The sequence below is a fragment of the Erpetoichthys calabaricus genome, chromosome 13, assembly GCF_900747795.2.
Source record: "Erpetoichthys calabaricus chromosome 13, fErpCal1.3, whole genome shotgun sequence".
NCBI lineage: Eukaryota > Metazoa > Chordata > Cladistia > Polypteriformes > Polypteridae > Erpetoichthys > Erpetoichthys calabaricus.
Genome location: NC_041406.2, coordinates 53,070,162 through 53,089,824, shown reverse-complemented (window position 1 = coordinate 53,089,824; position 19,663 = coordinate 53,070,162). Strand labels below are relative to the sequence as shown.

General features: G+C 39.9%; 1 protein-coding gene across 1 annotated transcript in view; it reads right to left on the bottom strand.

Moving 5' to 3' along the window:
* Positions 1 to 12,138, bottom strand: part of gsdmea (gasdermin Ea) — a 58,882-nt gene extending 46,744 nt beyond the window's left edge. Inside the window, exon 1 of the mRNA XM_028818271.2 lies at positions 12,070 to 12,138. The gene's annotated coding sequence lies outside the window, so the exon portion shown is untranslated. The remainder of the gene's footprint in view (positions 1 to 12,069) is intronic.
* Positions 12,139 to 19,663: the final 7,525 nt, after the last annotated feature.

Genomic DNA, 19,663 nt, shown 5'->3' with positions numbered 1-19,663 from the left:
TCAGAAGCAATGGAAACTGCAACCACGAGATCTTCAAGATGGGCTTCACAAACTTTTAATATGTATATCCTCCGTAATAGTCCAAACAGTTGGAGAATAAAGCGCAAACTTAAAACAAACGCAACAGTAGACTGTTCAGAGTTTAGGTCCTTCAGAAAAGTCATTTGATAACAGATCAACATGCAGAACAAAGACAATAAAAATATACAGCTGAAATGTATTCATTGGAAGTTATAAGTACCGTGTCACTTTAGAAGAGGAAGTGTTTTAAAAATGTATGTGCTTGGAAGTTGTAGCTCTTGGCAATGAACCAAGTTATTGTATGTCATGGTAAGAGCGTAGTTAGAGAGTGGTGAACCTCCCACCCTCCTGAAACAATTTATATTAATGAATTTATTTCCATGACAATATTTTAAAAGTAAAAGCCCAAACCCCAAAGCTGCACCAAAATGGCCCTTTTTAAATAACAAGTCAGGCCGGTTTTCTTTACAGACATGCCAACAGATTCCTATTCTGGACATTCAAAAACTATTAAACTGCAATATAAATTATTTTACATTACAGTGTAATGCCCTCTGGAGCTGCTGAATCTAGAAAACGTAAATAAGAGGTGAAATCTAGAGTTTGTATTGACTAAATAAAGCATATTATTATTATTGTGTGTGCCCTTCTGCATGTATAGAATGTGTTTGCAAAGCACAATGAGCAGACTCATTTTATACACCCTTAGCAAACACAGTGACATCTCTGTTCCTAACTGTAACATGTCATTGCTGAAGAATGAATTGACAGTGGCTGTCTTTGCACCTCTCTTTTAATGGATCTGCAGGTTAGGTGTGCAGCAACAGAGTTAGTTAGATAAGAAGCTATTAGCATCATTTTAATGTTTGATGTCTACATAAACATCACTTACACATGCATGTTAAAAAATAAATAAAATGATATTATTTTAGTGACTATCTTGGCTAAATCGAGAGGGGGAAGACTAAAGATTATACCTTGACTCTATACATTTGGAATACAAGGGACATTTCTGTTTCTGGATTCAATTTTAAGCAACAGATGCATTTTAAAAATACTTTCAAACTGTTCACTTAGCTAATGCTCACTTCCACTTACAAAGCCTTTACAGGCTCAAGGAAGGACTCATCCCAATCAAAAAAGGATCTTGTGCAGGACACCAGTTCATCATATTCATGTAAACACCCAAACTGACATATCGAGTTAATTAAACTAACATACATGTTCTTTTGAAATTGGGGTACTTAGAGAAAAACCATAAAAAATAAGGGGAGAACATACAAAACTCATACTACTGGGGACCAGACCAGGAGCTGAGCCCAGGCTACCAACCAGTGTTCCCTTGCCATATCATTTATACACTTGATATACCTAGGCCATGTATTTCTATCAAAAGCTGCCATAAGGCATTATGTAGTGAGTGGTGTACATGACACATGCTGAAATGTCACTTATTAACATTGTAAACTTTACCACAGTAAACTTTATTACTCCTCTTTTCTATTATGTTATAGGTGTTGCTAAAGTCACTTGGACTTGAAATATTATCATACTGTAGGAGTTTCAGTGTGCCGTGCATATGCAAATATTCACTGTTGTACAGTACATCATTAATGTTTACAAACAGTTACATATTGTCACGCTTGGGTCACAAAGTTGCACAGGTTCATTCAGGGTTTTCAAGAAACAGAAATTTTATTTGAATACAGAAGAAAAGACAAAGCATAAAGAATAAAGTAGAGGACGTCTGGGGAAAGAGAGACAAGGCAGTGAGACACTAGGACAGCCGCGGTGCAGTCTTTTAAATGTTCAAAACTGCGCGCGACATGCAGAACACGCGGCACGGCAGCAAGCAGCAGACTAGCAGCTGATCCGCAAAGAAGAGATGTTTCCCGTTGTATCACTGTTTAAGAGGGGGTTTCAGAGGAACGGCCACATCCTCTTGGGGCCACATTCACTGTGTTCACAATATACATGACACGAGGCCTAATAAAATGCAAAAAAAGAATATTGTAAACCACCTTCCTACATCCCTGGTTGTATCTATTTGAATATTCTTACAAGACCCTGCAACCAAAGTACTTGAAACTAACAATTTGTGAAAAATGCACATTATTATCGGCAGCACTGAATATTATTGTGCCTCGACAAGGCTTGGACAGGTTTCAATTCCTAGCTGGGTTTCCCTCCATGAGGATTCTATACATCACTCCTGTGTTCTGGTTACTTTCCTGAAAGGACTCTCATTTTCTCCAAGAATATAAACATGCCGTTATAGTAATTTGTAACATGAACATGCCCTGTAGAAGCACTGTCTTAGCTAGGTCCCTGCCTTATGCTCCTTTGTGCCAGGGTAGGTATGAAGCAACCCAGTACTGCATAAAGCAGGTTGAAAAAATTAGCTCTCTGTGATTAAATAGACAGTATAAATAATTTGTAAGGTAAAATCATCCGTTAATAATATGCTACTCTTCAGTAGCATGAATTCCAAGTGTACACTGCATCAGCTAAAGTTGTTAGATAGATAGATAGATAGATAGATAGATAGATAGATAGATAGATAGATAGATAGATAGATAGATAGATAGATAGATAGATAGATAGATAGATAGATAGATAGATAGATAGATAGATAGATAGATAGATAGATATTTTATTAATCCCTAAGGGGAAATTCACATAATGGAGAATGTGAAAATATTTTACTGTACAAACCTGTCTTTCATGATTAGATGTCACTTAATTGACTACATTATCTGTAAAATCAGTAAACATTTTGCAAACACATGGATGTTCCCCGTTCCAAATAACTTCATGGATAAGAAGCTCACAAAACCACTAAGACCATACAAATAAAATACCTTGTGTACAGCTAATGACTCCAAAGATTCTTTACAGCACACGTTCTTGAAGCGAATCTTTAAAGAAGATATTATTACGAGCTGTTCTTTAAGGTCAATGTATTTCAATGACAAATTGAGCAGCGTAATTAAGTATTGATAAGTTTACAGCTGTCACACGAGTACTCATTTATTATTTATTTAAGTGCTATAATCTGACAGGTGGCATAACAAGGATCTTTTTCCCTTAAGTAAATAACGCATCACTGAATTACCTGTCATTTTGGGATGGTTATGGCATGTCACAGAAAAAATTTCCCACGTTCACAGGAAACTACTACATGCGTTTCTGTGTGGGAGTACTGAAACTTTTGTTTTGCTAATTTGTAGGCATTATTTCAGTATTTTTTTAAGTTGTCAGCCTTTCTCTTTCAACAGAAAAAAAAAGAAAAGCATAATCACAACACCACAAGCCAAGCCGGTATTAAAAATACAGTGCAACATGAAGATGGATGGATGGATGGATGGATGGTTTATAGGTTAACATTATTCACAAATATACTCTTAAGTGTAAGATACAATAATGCATTCTGATATTACTTTTATTGTAACAAAATTGAAATACCATCCACCTTATTAATGTGCATATTACAATATTTGGTCCTAAAGGTTTAGAGCGTAGTGCAAGGCAAGAAAGAAGGCTGGTTGGAAGTACCAGTACTAGTTAAACTATAAATATATCTCTCTATTATAAAAAAAAAATCTTAGGTGGGAGACGAGACGTGATCTTCTCGGAAGACACTTTAACGTCCCGCGAGACAAGGCAGCGAGACAAAAGGACAGCTGCTGTATAGGATTTTAAATGAACGACGCACAGCGCGACAAGCAGAACACGCAGCACAGCAGCAGCAGGACAGTAGCTGGTCCGACTGCATCTCCTTAGCGTGCGTCCAGCCCCCCCCCCCTTCACAACATGAGCAGCATTATACGCCCCGAGAGAAAGAGATGTAACCACACCCCGGGCTGGGAAATAAAGGACATATATTGTTTTTACAAACGTTTTAAGGTAAAAGTGAAAATAATGCATATGTAACAATTCCCATGAAAATAATCTCTTTAAATTGTATATCTGGTAATCCAAACCCAGGGGTGGGCAAGTGAAGCGAGCAGGGGGCAAAGCCCCCAGTCTAAAATAAGTTAATTTTAAGTAATTAACTAATTAACAGTCAATAGATGCTGAATACAGTTCAATTACAAACAGTACAGAAATGCAAAAGGTAGGAGACAATACAGTTTAATAATAAATTTAAATAACACACTGTGAGAAAAATTAAGATGCACCCACTTGCAGTCCACCAATGTGCACAAAAGAGAGAGAGAGGAGGTTAGGAGCAGGCGCTGATACAGGGCATTGTTGCACCCACCACATGACACACCAACTCAGGATCCCAGATTAGGACCAGAGTGCAGCCATACAACGGGTTAGGGGTAGGGGTAGGGTTAGGTTACGGTTAGGGTCAGCACCACACTAGTTCAGATGGAGTGGAACAGTGTGAGTTTTTTTATGGTGGCTGGAGTGCCAATTCTGCCACCAACCCCCAGGTTTTTCCCTGCCGGTTGAGGGCCTACATGCAGGGCTGGATGCAGATTAACGTCATACACAGGACAGAGCAATTGCAGGTTAAAGGCTTTGCTCAAGGGTCCAACGAAGTAGAGTCAGTTTTGGCGTGCATAAAAAAACATCATAAAAATTGTAATATATGAGTAAGAAATGATTCCTGCTCTGTAAATGCGACAATAATGATTCTATAAAACTAGAAACCATACTTGAAAGAATGCAGTGGTGTGTGCTTGCCATTAATACTGATTAAAAACACATAGGTGGTAATACAGGCAGATGTTTGCAATAGTATGGATTCACACAAGGACCAAATGGGGTCCAAGCATTGCCAGGGAGGAAATGAACCAAACTGTGGTTGCCTTCTTAGAATGTCTTAAACATGCTCTGGAAAAGACAGAGAGAGACTCTGGACGTTGTATAAGCGTTCCCATGAAATATTAGCTGTGTGTGGTTAAGAAATGACCTGTTCAATAAGGCGCCAGAGAAGCCTGTCATGAAAATCTGCACCAAAATGTTAAAGATCTCCTCAGTATATCATGTTACTGCATGGTCAAACTAACTTGTGAACATCAATTTTAGACGGCACCAGATTACATGATAACTGGCTGTTTCACAAGGCTGTCATTATTGCACATTTGTACAAGTTATTCCAATGTGTGAATATGGTGGTCAGTGGCTCCAAGAAAAAGATGAAAGACTTGATAATAAAAACACCCTGATGCTAGCATATGGTCATCTAAGTTGTTTCAGCACAGCTCAAATGATGCATTTGGCAGACATTGTAACAGTTGTTGTGAATAAAAGCCAGTCTTTGAGAGTAGACTGTACATCGTCATGATCCATCTTTGTAAACGGAGTAGGCACTGTGATGACTAAGCCATTATCATTATCAGCAGAAGACCTTCCAGTGGTATATGTGAGCATGGTGGACTAAAAAAGTCATAATACTTCTGGGTTTAATGGTAATGTAATATATAGTAGTTGGCCTTACAGTATTTTCTTTCTGATAAACAGCCAGGCTGAGTTTATCATGTAAAGAGTGTTTCCATTTTGCCAACTCTTAAATTATTTGTTTAACATTCAATTATTGTACTTTGTTGCAGAAAAATTAGGCAGTCTGCTAAACATATATTCTAAGAAGAGGAAAGAACCTGGAAGCCACATGAAGTGACGCTGAAAATGGGAGATATAATAGAAATTGAACAGCAGCGGCATCCTTAGAACAACATAAATGTAACATTCACAAACGTGCTTTATCCAAATATCTTTCTAAACTCTACATGTATGGGTTTTCAATATTTTGGAGGATCACAAAGCACATCCACTGCTAAAATGTGACAAAATCCATCTCTTCAAGAGGTGAGTGAAAAGGTACAGTAAACACAGTAAGTCCTGGACCACATATGGGCACTTGGCATTGGGCATGCAGATTAGAACACCATCCTCTTTTCATGCCTTGTTACCAGCATTCTCTGCTAACCACTCTCCTGTCCCAAGTGTTGGCTGGCAGCATGTTCATGACTGGGTATATTTAACATGAAAGGTTTTGACCATTCAATCATTCCTCCTCCAAATCTCAGCCGCTCAACACTTGCCAATACAACAAAATTCACATTTTTGAGAAGAACTTTTCACAATTTTTCAGGCTCCCTTCTAGTGTCCCTAATGTGGGTATTTGAGGTTCTTTGGCTTAATCTACTGTGAAACATTCAACAACAGAAAAAGACTCTTTAATGTCAACATGAAAACATGTCTCTGCAAAGTAGTCTAAATTAATTACAAATATAAAACACCACATAATTGATAAGTATTCACAATCATATTTGGTAGCCATTACAGCCTCAAGTCTCTATGCTCCCGTCTCTATCAGCTTTGACACCTGGACACTGCCATTTTTTTCCTCATTCTTCTTTGCAAAGCTGTTCAAGCTCTACCGGGTCACACAGGGACCGTGAGTAAGCAGTCATTTTCGAGTTTAACCACAGATTCTCAATTAAATTAAAATCTCAACTTTGATTTGGCCACTCTAGGATATTATCGTTGCCTGGCTTTGGCTTTCGGCCTGTGGTCATTGTCTTCCTGGAAAACAATTCTTTCCCCAAGATGCAGGTTTCTTGCGGATCATCAGGTTTTTCTCCAGGATTTCCATGTATTTTGCTGCATTAATTTCACCCTCTACCCTCACAAGCTTTCCAGGGCCTGCAGCAAGGAGACATCCCACCATTATATGTTTTTGATAATGTGCACTGTTTGGATTATGCCAAATATGTCATTTAATTTGATGGCAAAAGGCTCACTTTTGGTCATATCAGACCACAGAACCTTCCTCCAGCTGACTTCACAATCTACCATGTGCCTTCTGCAAACACTGGTCCAAAAATCAAGTGTGCTGTTTAAGCAGTGGCTTTCTCACTTACCCTCTCCCATAAAGCTACAACTGGTGGGCAACAGCTGTTGTCTGAACAGTCTACAGATGTGGACTACTGTAGCTTGTAACACCTTTAGAGTTATCACAGGTCTTTTGGTGGCCACCCATGCTTGTCTTTTTCTTGCACAATCTCTCAGGTTTTGTGGCTGTCCTACTCTAGACAGACTTACAGATGTGCCATACTCCTTCCATTTCATAATGGCTGGTTTAGCTGCACTCCAAGGGATACTCAGTGACTTGGATATGTTCTTGTTAATATCCCCTGTCTTGTGTTTTTAGTCACCTTTTTACAGATTAGCTTGGAATGTTCTTTTGTCCCCATTGTATAGGTTTGGCCACCATACTGACTCACCACAAACTGGACCACCTAGTTGCAGGAGCATTTTGCTACAATGAATTAAAAGCCTGTGACTAAAGATAGCTGATCTCCATTTAAGTAATGATGTGTCTTCTAAACCAGGTGGCTGCACCAGTGATGATTTAGGTGTGTCATAGGGAGTGAATACTTATGCAAAAAATAATTTGGGGTTTTTTATTTTTGTAATTATTTTAGGCAACCTTGTAATGAATTGTGTTCAGTTTGACATTAAACAGTCTTTTTTGTTGATCAGCGTCAAAAAAGCCAAATTAAATCCTCTAAGATTCAACATTGCATAACAATAAAATGTGAAAATTTCGAAGTGGATGAATACTTTTTATAGGCTTTGTAAGACAGAGACAGAGAGAGAGAGAGAGAGAGAGACATGGGAGGATGCTGTGATAGGGTGTTGATGCACCCACCAGTTTGCATATCAGGAGAAGATGGGAGTGGAGGATGCCATCATCTATATGCTACACCGATCCCTCTCCCACTTGGACAGAGGCAGTGGTGCTGTAAGAATTATGTTTCTAGACTTCTCTAGCGCCTTCAACACAATCCAACCTCTGCTCCTTAGGGACAAGCTGACAGAGATGGCAGTAGATTCATACCTGGTGGCATGGATCGTGGACTATCTTACAGACAGACCTCAGTATGTGCGTCTTGGACACTGCATGTCTGACATTGTGGTCAGCAACACAGGAGTGCCAAAGGGGACTGTACTTTCTCCGGTTCTGTTCAGCCTATATACATTGGACTTCCAATACAACTCGGAGTCCTGCCACGTGCAAAAGTTCACTGATGACACTGCTATCGTGGGCTGCATCAGGAGTGGGCAGGAGTATAGGGACCTAATCAATGAGTTTGTTAAATGGTGTGACTCAAACCACTTACACCTGAACACCAGCAAAACCAAGGAGCTGGTGGTGGATTTTAGGAGGCCCAGACCCCTCATGGACCCTGTGATCATCAGAGGTGACTGTGTACAGATGGTGCAGACCTATAAATACCTGGGAGTGCAGCTGGATGATAAATTAGACTGGACTGCCAATACTGATGCTCCGTGTAAGAAAGGACAGAGCCGGTTATACTTCCTTAGAAGGCTGGCGTCCTTCAACATCTGCAATAAGATGCTGCAGATGTTCTATCAGACGGTTGTGGCGAGCGCCCTCTTCTACGCGATGGTGTGCTGGGGAGACAGCATTAAGAAGAAAGACTCCTCACGCCTGGACAAACTGGTGAGGAAGGCAGGCTCTATTGTTGGCATGGAGCTGGACAGTTTAACATCTGTGGCAGAGCGACGGGCGCTCAGCAGGCTCCTATCAATTATGGAGAATCCACTGCATCCACTGAACAGGATCATCTCTAGACAGAGGAGCAGCTTCAGCGACAGACTGCTGTCACTGTCCTGCTCCACTGACAGACTGAGGAGATCGTTCCTCCCCCAAACTATGCGACTTTTCAATTCCACCCAGGGGGGTAAACATTAACATTATGCAAAGTTATCGTCTGTTTTTTACCTGCATTATTATCAATTAATATTGTTTTTTGTATCAGTAAGGTGCTGCTGGAGTATGTGAATTTCCCCTTGGGATTAATAAAGTATCTATCGATCTATCTATCTATCATGACAAACCACCTGGATTGGGACCCGAGTGCAGCGGGTGACACCTCAGCACCACACCGGAACAGTGTGAGGTTTTTTATGGTGGCTGGAATGCCAATCCTGACACCAACTCCCAAGTTTTCCCTGTAAATTGGAGGACCTGCTTGCTGGGCTTACATGCATGAACATCATACCCAGGACAAAGCAATTGCAGGTTACAGGCACTGTAACTCCATGTTTAATTACAATTTGTCTACTTTGCACTCATATTATTATTCTGCTAGAAAAGGACCAGGGGTTGAAATCAGAAATGAGTCAAAACCTTAAAGACAAAACTTTTTTTCACCAAAGCCTAATTCCTAAATAGAAATCAAAGTCAGGGAGACAACAGTAAGACTGGAAGCCACATATTTTGAGAAGGAAATACACACCAAGTTTGATAGTGTTTTCACCCAAATCATAGATACAGAATGAATCTTTGCATTGGAGTTAAAGGTTTGTGCTGATGAAGCAAGGCGCGGTGACATCCAAAACAGTGCTCCATCGCAAACCAGGAGCTGCGTTCCAGAAATGGGAATCATAATATGGCGGTGCCCAAATGCAAAATAAAATAATGTTGCAGCACTGTGAATTAATTAATCATTATGCTCAGGAAAAATTATAATACTAGGAAACTGGCACAGAAAGGTTCTAGTCAAAAAGCATCCCACATTCCCAAGTATGTTTTTGTTTTAAAAATATTTTTTAAGAGAAAAAAATCTCAAAGTGAACAAACTCTAGCAATAATATACTCACTAAGCAAATTATAGGAACTCCTGTACAACCTTCTTATCCAAGCAATTATCTAATTAGCCAATCACAAGGCAGCAGTTAATGTTCACGTCAAACACCAGAATGGGAAAAAATGTGACCTGAGTGATTTTGACCGTGACATGATAGGCTGGTTTGAGTATTACTGTTACTGTTGATCTACTGGGATTTTCACACACAAAGGTCAGTAGAGTTTATTTAGAATGGTACAAAAAACATCCAGTGGGCAGCAGGTATGTGGATGGAAACATCTTGTTGTTGAGCGAGATCAGAAGAGAATGGCCAGACTGATTCTGCTGACAGAAAAGCTAATGTATCGCAGATACCCTGTCTTTACAACCGTGGTGTATAGAAAAGCACCTCAGAATGCACAAAACATCGAACACTGAGGTGGATGGGCTACACCAGTAGAAGACCACATCAGGTTCCATTCCTGTCAGCCAAGAGCGAAAGGTGCTCTGGCCCCAGGCTCACTAAAAGTGAACACATGAAGACAGATAACACCTCGTGTGCAGCTGACAGGTCTAAATCCAATAGGACATCTTTGGCAAGTGGTAGAAACTAAGTGATGCAATCATGTCAACATGGACCAGAAACTAAAAAGGAGTGTTTACAACATCCATGCCACAAAGAACTGAGGCTGTTCATTGAGCAAAAAGAAACCCTACCCAATTTTAAAATAGTGGTCCTAATAATTTGCTCAGTGGGTGTATATTCACATGGACCTGCAAGGTAAAATACTGTGCATAGTGGATTTGAGGTTTGGTGCACAACCGTGTTTTCATCCTTTTACTGTTGTTCTCTACTTTTTAAATGTCCTATAAAGCCACTTAGTCTGCAGAATGAGTCACAATCATAAATGAAAGCACAGTAGTCTCAGGTCTGAAACTTTCTTTACAATAACAATCGCAAAAGACAAGCCATTGAGACACAGTACACTACCTGTAATGTCAAAAATCAGAATCATATAAGTGCGCCTAAACAAGCCAAATGCTTAGATGAAGTGGTCATCAAACTGGATTAAAGTCAGGAAGCAGCCTTTAATAAAACAAACTGGCAGTAATAAAATTCTTTTAACCCAAGTAGCATCCAAGGTGTAAGACTTGCAGTATGGTTGTCCTAGTGGCTCATTAGGCACCTGTAATCTACAAAGTGCATTGTATTAATGAGTCAGATACACAACTCGACTGTACTGCCATGGACTAGAATCTTACAGTATCTTAGGTCTGCAATCCTGCCCTGCACCAAATGCTGCCGGGACCAGGGCCGGATTTTCCTATAGGCTAACTAGGCTTCAGCCTAGGGCCTCAAGATCAAGAGGGGCCAACATTCAAATTGTTAGCAAAATTTTATTATCTCTCATGTAATTTACAAACTTAAAAATGGAAGGTGAAAGGGCCTCATAAGTGGAATAGCCTAGGGCCTCTTTTCATATAAATCCGGCCCTGGCCGGGACATGCTACTTCAACTCATATTCAACCTATTTTGTCCCCTGCCCGACACCAGGTGTAGCCGAATAAATAAATGAATGAAACACAGCATATTATGTTGAATCCCCGTGTCTCAGATCCAGCCGCCTCCTGCCAGTCTGCCATTCATAACGGTGACGTAAACCCCGCCACGCCCCCGTTACTCGGAATCCCCTGCGAGAGCCCCAGCTTGTAATCTTCTTTCTCCAGGATTTACTAAGAGTACACACCCAATTACAGCTTTCTCTAAATTGAATTATTTGAACTGTATAAGAAAGTCAGAAAAAACTGTAGAGTTCCTGTTACGTGTTAAGCTATATGAAATAAGAAAAATGTTACGTTCTTATATTGAACTCATGAACTTGATATATATGTATATACACAGTATAAAGTACCCTAAAATATTGCATAATGCGGACTTTCTCCTACGTTGAAAACACGTTGATGTCTTTCAGAAAAGCACGGTGGCAAAGTAAGTCTGATACAACTTTTTAAGTAAAATTATTGAGGTTGAATAAGAACTCTCCAGTAAAGAATGTACCTTCTACACATTCCAGCGTCTTGCTATTTAAGAAAGAGTAAAACTAAACAAGTATGAAAGCTGAGATTCCTTCGCACTTAAACCATTCATGCATTTTTTTCTGTGTGGTTACATTAAAAGATTTAGGGAACAGCTTTATACAAGGCGTCAAAAGAAGAATTCTTACGTCGCCAGAGAGTAATTAAACGTCCTGGCTGTCCGACACGATTGGTAGTGTGAAAAGGCAGATACTTGGCATTTACCCCTAGCCTGGGCAGCGACATTCAAAACTGACGCTCGGTGCTTCTCACCCCGGCCGCCCTTTTGTGAGAAACTATTCGGTCTCTGCTGTACCGAGTGGCTACTAACAACTGTAGAATAAGCCGGCAAACTCACCTGCTTGAAGTCCCGTTGTGTGACAGTAAGAAACGCCAGTGCGCAAGGGACTGTCACGGGGAAGCCCAAATGATACGCCCATTCGAACCCGCCCATCCGATAAAAGACGCGGCTATTATAGTGAACACCAAGGCATCTGTCGCCCATGATTGGCTCCACTTCAAATGATTGACGGGGGCTCCTCTCACATTCCAAGTTCCAGCACCGCAAACTCTCTGTCTTGACCTGTACGGTTGTTACTGGTGCAGCAGGCATGTGGTAGCAGCAGCAGGGGGAGCAAAGTGCGTATCATTTGTTAAATGAAGTAAATGAATAAAACATATAAATAAAACCAGATGCTGAAGACAGGACAAGACCGGACTTGTCTACACATATAAAAATGATTTTGGTCCTGTAAATGTAACCAAGTTTAACTTATTAATTTCTACTCAAAACTGTTATTTTTCTACTTTTACTTCGAGTTTCAAATATTATTTAACACGTTACTTAATGACGTGAAGGTAGAAAATTACAAATATACAACACGTATCCTTTATCTAATAATATCCATTAATTTTACAATTTTCTAATTTTAGACAATGATTTTGAAGTACTTCAATGAAGTAAGTAAAATCACAATTTCAAGTCCAGGACGGAACGCACAAGCGTGCTTTACACATCACGCAAAAAAATTGAGAAATCCGACATATTAGAAGAATTCACGCATTTTTTTCAGTTTAACAGTTTGCTAATTTCAAAACGTCCGACCTTTTTTTGTAAAGGACACGCACCCAATACTCAAGAAATTGAAACTTTCAAAGACCTCAAGCTCCCTTTGACCGTAAAAGAAGAACACCAATTAACGTTACTGATGGGAAGTGTGAATTCCTGAGTGAATTGCTTCAGGCCTGTTGCCCTGACGTCACATGTGATGAAGACCATGGAGAGGCTGCTGCTTCACCACCGTAGGCCACAGGTTCAACACGCTCTTGACCCTCTGCAGTTCGCATACCAAGAGAAGGTGGGAGTGGAGGATGCCATCATCTATATGCTACACCGATCCCTCGCCTACTTGGACAGAGGCAGTGGTGCAGTAAGAATTATGTTTCTGCACTTCTCTTGTGCCTTCAACACCATCCAACCTCTGCTCCTCAGGGACAAGCTGACAGAGATGGGAGTAGATTCATACCTGGTAGCATGGATCATGGACTTCCTTACAGACAGACCTCAGTATGTGCGTCTTGGGAACTGCAGGTCTGACATTGTGGTCAGCAACACAGGAGTGCCGCAGGGGACTGTACTTTCTCTGGTCCTGTTCAGCCTATATACATCGGACTTTCAATACAACTCGGTGTCCTGCCATGTGCAAAAGTTCAATGACGACACTGCTATCATGGGCTGCATCAGGATTAGGCAGGAGGAGGAGTATAGGGACCTAATCAAGGACTTTGTTAAATGGTGCGACTCAAACCACCTACAATTGAACACCAGCAAAACCAAAGAGCTGGTGGTGGTTTGTAGGAGGCCCAGACCCCTCATGGACTCCGTGATCATCAGAGGTGACTGTGTGCAGAGGGTGCAGACCTATAAATACCTGGGAGTGCAGCTGGATGATAAATTGAACTGGACTGCCAATACTGATGCTCTGTGCAAGAAAGGACAGAGCCGACTATACTTCCTTAGAAGGCCGGCGTCCTTCAACATCTGCAATAAGATGCTGCAGATGTTCTATCAGACGGTTGTGGCGAGTGCCCTCTTCTACGCGGTGGTGTGCTGGGGAGGCAGCATAAAGAAGAGGGACGCCTCACGCCTGGACAAACTGGTGAGGAAGTCAGGCTCTATTGTAGGCATGGAGCTGGACAGTTTGACATCCGTGGCAGAGCAACGGGCACTGAGCAGGCTCCTGTCAATCATGGAGAATCCACTGCATCCACTGAACAGGATCATCTCCAGACAGAGGAGCAGCTTCAGCGGCAGACTGCTGTCACTGTCCTGCTCCACTGACAGACTGAGGAGATCGTTCCTCCCCCAAACTATTCGACTCTTCAATTCCTTCCGGGGGAGTAAACGTTAACATTATACAAAGTTACTGTCTGTTATACCTGCATTTTTATCACTCTTTAATTTAATATTGTTTTTTATCAGTTTGCAGCTGCTGACGTATGTGAATTTCCCCTTGGGGATTAATAAAGTATCTATCTATCTATCTATCTATCTATCTATCTATCTATCTATCTATCTATCTATCTATCTATCTATCTATCTATCTATTTATCTATCTAAATTACGGAAATGAGACCCTGAAAACACAATTTTCAGCTGGACTGTTCTATAAAGACACACCCGGTCAACACAAAGCCACTGCTCTGGAAGGACCAAATTTGGGACTCAATAAAAGGGCTGCTTACTCGGCCAGAAGCCACAGGGTTGATTTATTGGGCCACATCCATGCAGATCTGTTCTTTCAAGATAAATGATTAATTAATGGGGTTGATGTAAAAATAAAGTTGGTACGAATTAAGGATGACTTTTGTCTGATGAGCAATGGTGATCAATTTAAGGTCAACATATTATCAGCATCATTGTTTGTGAAAAGAGTTCAAGTGAACCCTGGAGTCAGACTGGGCCATGCTAAGGCATTGATGACCAGTAACGCAAAATACCCAATCGACCGGGTTCAAATGAAGATGTTCAGCATACTTACCAGTAGTCGTGTCTGCAACCAGGAAAACCTGTTTCTGGGACAGCTGCCAAAATTGATTGTTTTGGATTTTTTTGACAATGCGGCCATCAGTGGCAACTTTACCCCTTTAATTTTCAACATAACAACATCAACTTTATGGCTCTTTACCTGGATGGAGAGCAGATACCCAGCAAGCCTCTGCAGCTTGATTTTGCTAACGGTCACTGCGTCAGAGAATATTTTCAACTGGTGGAAACCGCAGACAAGAGGATGAAAGATAAGGCACTGTTAGTTGATCGTGAAGAGTTTGCTAAAGGGTATTCACTTTTTGCATTCAACCTAAGCCCTGATAAGGAATCAACAGGACACCATTCACTCATCAAAACAGGCAACCTCAGGGCTGAAATAAGATTTGCTGAACCGCTGCAAGATATGGTGAATATGGTGAAAATGGATGGATGGATGGGTTATGTATGTGGTTTTTGACAATATCATCGAAATTAACATGCGTTGTCAAGTTATTTATGACTGCAGTTAAGCCGTAGACATGTTCAGACATGCAGGACACTGTGGAACTCAGGACCACCCTTGCATCTGGGCCAGTGACACGTGTCCATTTTCTCGATGTATTCCCTTCAGATCAACTGCCCAGAATTGAAGTTGGATGCCAGACCTCTGTTTATGATCGTAAACACAGGCCCCCATGATGAACCCAGAAAGCACTGGATTGCAATTTACCTTGCTGCTCATGGGAAAGCTGAATTTTTGGACTTGTATGGAATTCCCCCAGATTCAGAAATATTTCCGAAGTTTTTATGAAATTTTTGAAGATTAATGCTGACTGCATTACTTATAACAGTATTCAGTTACAGGATTTTTTCTCCACTACCTGTGGACACCACTGTGTTTTCTGCTTTAATCAAAAAAGCAAAGGACTTACCATGAAGCAGATATTGGAGTTGTACCCAGGAGATGTTCATCTAAATGACCACATGGTTGTTAGATATTTTCATCAAATAAAAAGGAGACAAACTGGAAATATGAAACTGGATATGTTTACCCAGAAATCAGAAATAAGTCAGTCATGTGTTTGCTTTTGCTGAATATTATATGCAGAAAAAAAAGCTGTAACTCTATGCATTCCCTTTGGTTAAAAAATAAATAAAAATGAAATATTAATCAACATAAACGTGTCTGTGGTTATTATACTGAATAATCCAATAATCAGAGAAAAATTAAGGGTTTGTATATATATATATATCCATCCATCCATCCAGTATCCAACCTGCTATATCCTAACTACAGGGTCACGGGGGTCTGCTGGAGCCAATACCAGCCAACACAGGGTGCAAGGCAGGACTCAAACCCTGGGTAGGGCGCCAGCCCACTGCAGTATATATATATATATATATATATATTATATATATATATATATATATATATATATATATATATATATATATATAGTCATGCGTGGGTCACAGATTTGCACAGAAACACAGAAGATTGTAGAGACAGGAACTTTATTCAAACACTGCAAACAAACATGTCTCTTTTTCAAAAGTTTAAACTGTGCTCCATGACAAGACGGAGATGACAAATCTGTCTCACAATTAAAAGAATGCAAACATATCTTCCTCTTTAAAGGAGTGACCTCTTACCATCTCCTCCTGAACATCCTCCTGATGGATTTGAACCTGTACAATGTGATTATGTACATGCTTTATTGACAGTCACATGCACGTACCTCTAAACCATCTGAGTTGGTGTTGCAAACCCAAATGATTTTTCAGTTTTTCTACACTCACTGTACTGTACTGTAAATTTCAGTACAAGTACAATGTACATCAGTGGACACATTCCATTTCACACATTTCCATTTTTTTTATAACCCAGGATAACACCCAAACCTGATTACTTTCCAAATTTAAATATATACCTCAATATTTTACTTTCTCTCTTGGCATATTTTGCCCAAACAAACACCGTTTAGAAGCTCACGCTAGAATAATAGGCGATACTGATAACAAAGAACAATACAAATTTACTATAGAAATTGAAAGACACTTCAAAAACAAAATCGAATATACATACATCAGGTCCAGGAACTGAACTCACAACTTCTCCTTTAAGGGTAGATGTGCTAACCACTACACCACCACTTCTTGTTATTTCTTTGGAAAAATGTCACACCTTTCTATTTCTTCAGAGTTACACACTGGGCAAAATAAAATTATACCATAGTTTGCAAAGTTATTCCACATATGAGGTCCACTTCTAAATTTATCTTCCACCTCAATCCCTTGATGTTGTTCCAATCATACAGTATGATGTACAGTATCAACTGAGAAAGACCTCCTGACCAGGTTTGGTGGTAGCACAGTGGATAGCATACATGCCCATCAACCAAGAAGCCTGAGTTCAATTCCCATTTATGACCTTAAATGTTTCCTCCAAAAAAATATATATATACTGTATATATATATTTGTTAATATTGTACTCTGCTGCTCATTAGGTTTTCAATGATGCACACTTTACTGCATATGCTTAACTTGTGACAACAACAAAGTGATTCTAATTATTTTACTTAAGACTTACATTTTCGACATTTAAATCTAAACTCTTGCTATTCAAAGTGAGAGGCTAAAAAACACAGACTCAATAACATCTCTCACACTTCAAAAAGAAGATGGGTGCAAAACACATTGTTTTCCTACTGCCACCTTAGATTTGCTTTTCAAGTACAATAGGTGCCTACAATACAGATAAAGAATATTATTTCAAGAATATTTTTTAAAAAAACTTACTCTCTTTGACATGAATTGACCCCTTTGCTTTTTATTTAATGGCCAGATTTCCTAATCACTAAACCACAGTTTCTGAAGTTATTCCACACGAGATCCACTTCTTCATTGATCTTCCACCTCAATCTTTTGATCTTTGTTCCAATCATACAGTATGATGTACAGTATCAACTGAGAAAGACCTCCTGACCAGGTTTGATGGTAGCAGGGCCGGATTTATATGAAAAGAGGCCCTAGGCTATTCCACTTATGAGGCCCTTTCACCTTCCATTTTTAAGTTTGTAAATTACATGAGAGATAATAAAATTTTGCTAACAATTTGAATGTAGGCCCCTCTTGATCTTGAGGCCCTAGGCTGAAGCCTAGTTAGCCTATAGGAAAATTCGGCCCTGGATGGTAGCATAGTGGATAGCATACATGCCCATCAACCAAGAGACCCGAGTTCAATTCCCAATTATGACCTTAAATGTTTCCTCTAAGAAGAAAAAATAAAATGATATAGTTGTCAATATTGCATGCTGCTGCTCAAGTTTTCAATGATGCACACTTTGCTGCATATGCTGTACTCGAGTCAACAACAAAGTGATTTTAATTATTACACTAAAGACTTAAATATTCGACATTTATATCTAAACTCTTGCTATTCAAAGTGAGAGGCTGAAAAAACTCTTTCTCTATAACATCTCTCACTAAGAGTTCTATAAACAAGAAATCTCTTGAGCTGATAGAAGATGGAAGACAGTAGTCACCAAACAAGGTCTATTTAATTCATGTCATTACGTTTTCTCAGTATTTAAAAAGCTCACACTTGCACTTGAATTGATACAGTTTCCAGGATGAAATGTATGTGTGTGATAACACATACAGCACAGTGGCTCTCTACATTATTCTGCAGTGTGGCTCCATTCAATTCACTTACAGTTCTTTCTCACTTTTTACATATATTTTCTGAAACTTCAGCTTATCTTATACAAACTCAATACACAATAACCACAAACACTCACACAACCCAAAACATGTCACCCACCTGACAACAAAGTACACACTGCATTCAAAGCCATTCTCTTCTAAAAAAAAGGTTATTGTTGTATCAGAACTGGAAACGCAAACCATCACATGTCCTAAACATCAACTACACACTGATAGGATAAATGATAAACACTGCAATCCATTTTGCTATTTCAGTGTGCAGTGGCATTGTTGGCCAGTACCATACTTACTATTGCAATCTGTTGGTCAGGAGCAAACACAGGCTGCCTCTCCCTCTTTCAGGGTCTTTTTGCAATTCTGAAAATACACACATTTACTCATCTTATTGTATTTCTTGTGAAATGTACCATATCTCGATCTACATTTACCTTAAGTTTTGCTCTACTGTTACTGTACCCATTTTAATTTTCAAAACATTACAGTATACCAGCCACTGCGAAATGTGACACATGGGGCCACACATGTTGACGTGCTTCTCTCATGTTCAGGTCATGGTTGATGACATGGTCAACTAGTGTTGCCTGTATCCCATTTCACACTCTTTATCTCCTTCAAAGAGCCCTCCTCTTGCTCTGTCTATGAACCCACCCCACTTGCCTCCATGATGCTACATAGGGTAGCAGGTAGTCACTGAAACCTCTTCAGTTTCCTTTATATTAAGGTGACTACTCAAGTGGAGTAACAATGTGGAAACTCATTGATTGAACCCTATCTGACAAGCGTGTCTAATTCATCCATTGTGTGCCTTTACCCCTTATACCGTATATGTACACTCCAAAGATACTCTGTTGTGATAGTGGGGTTGTAGTAGCAGTTGCTGTAGTCCAGTGGTCAAAATACTGCAAAAATGGTTGGCCATGTACATTGTGACCCTGGAAGTCATGGGATCAATCCCCTCTTTTAACACTTGATGGTTAATTCTTTTTTTATTTCAGTCTAATGCCTCTTACTGTATTTGATTGATATCAGGAAAAGAACTCCTCAATGAGGTTCAGAAAGGGAAAATATGGTGCGAACGTCAACAACAGAGAAGGTTAGGTGTTCCAGAAACCAAACCTCAACGTCTGCCGCCCCATGAAAAGTTACATAGACAAACGTGTCTAATTCATTCATTCCCCCATACATACTGTATGTATG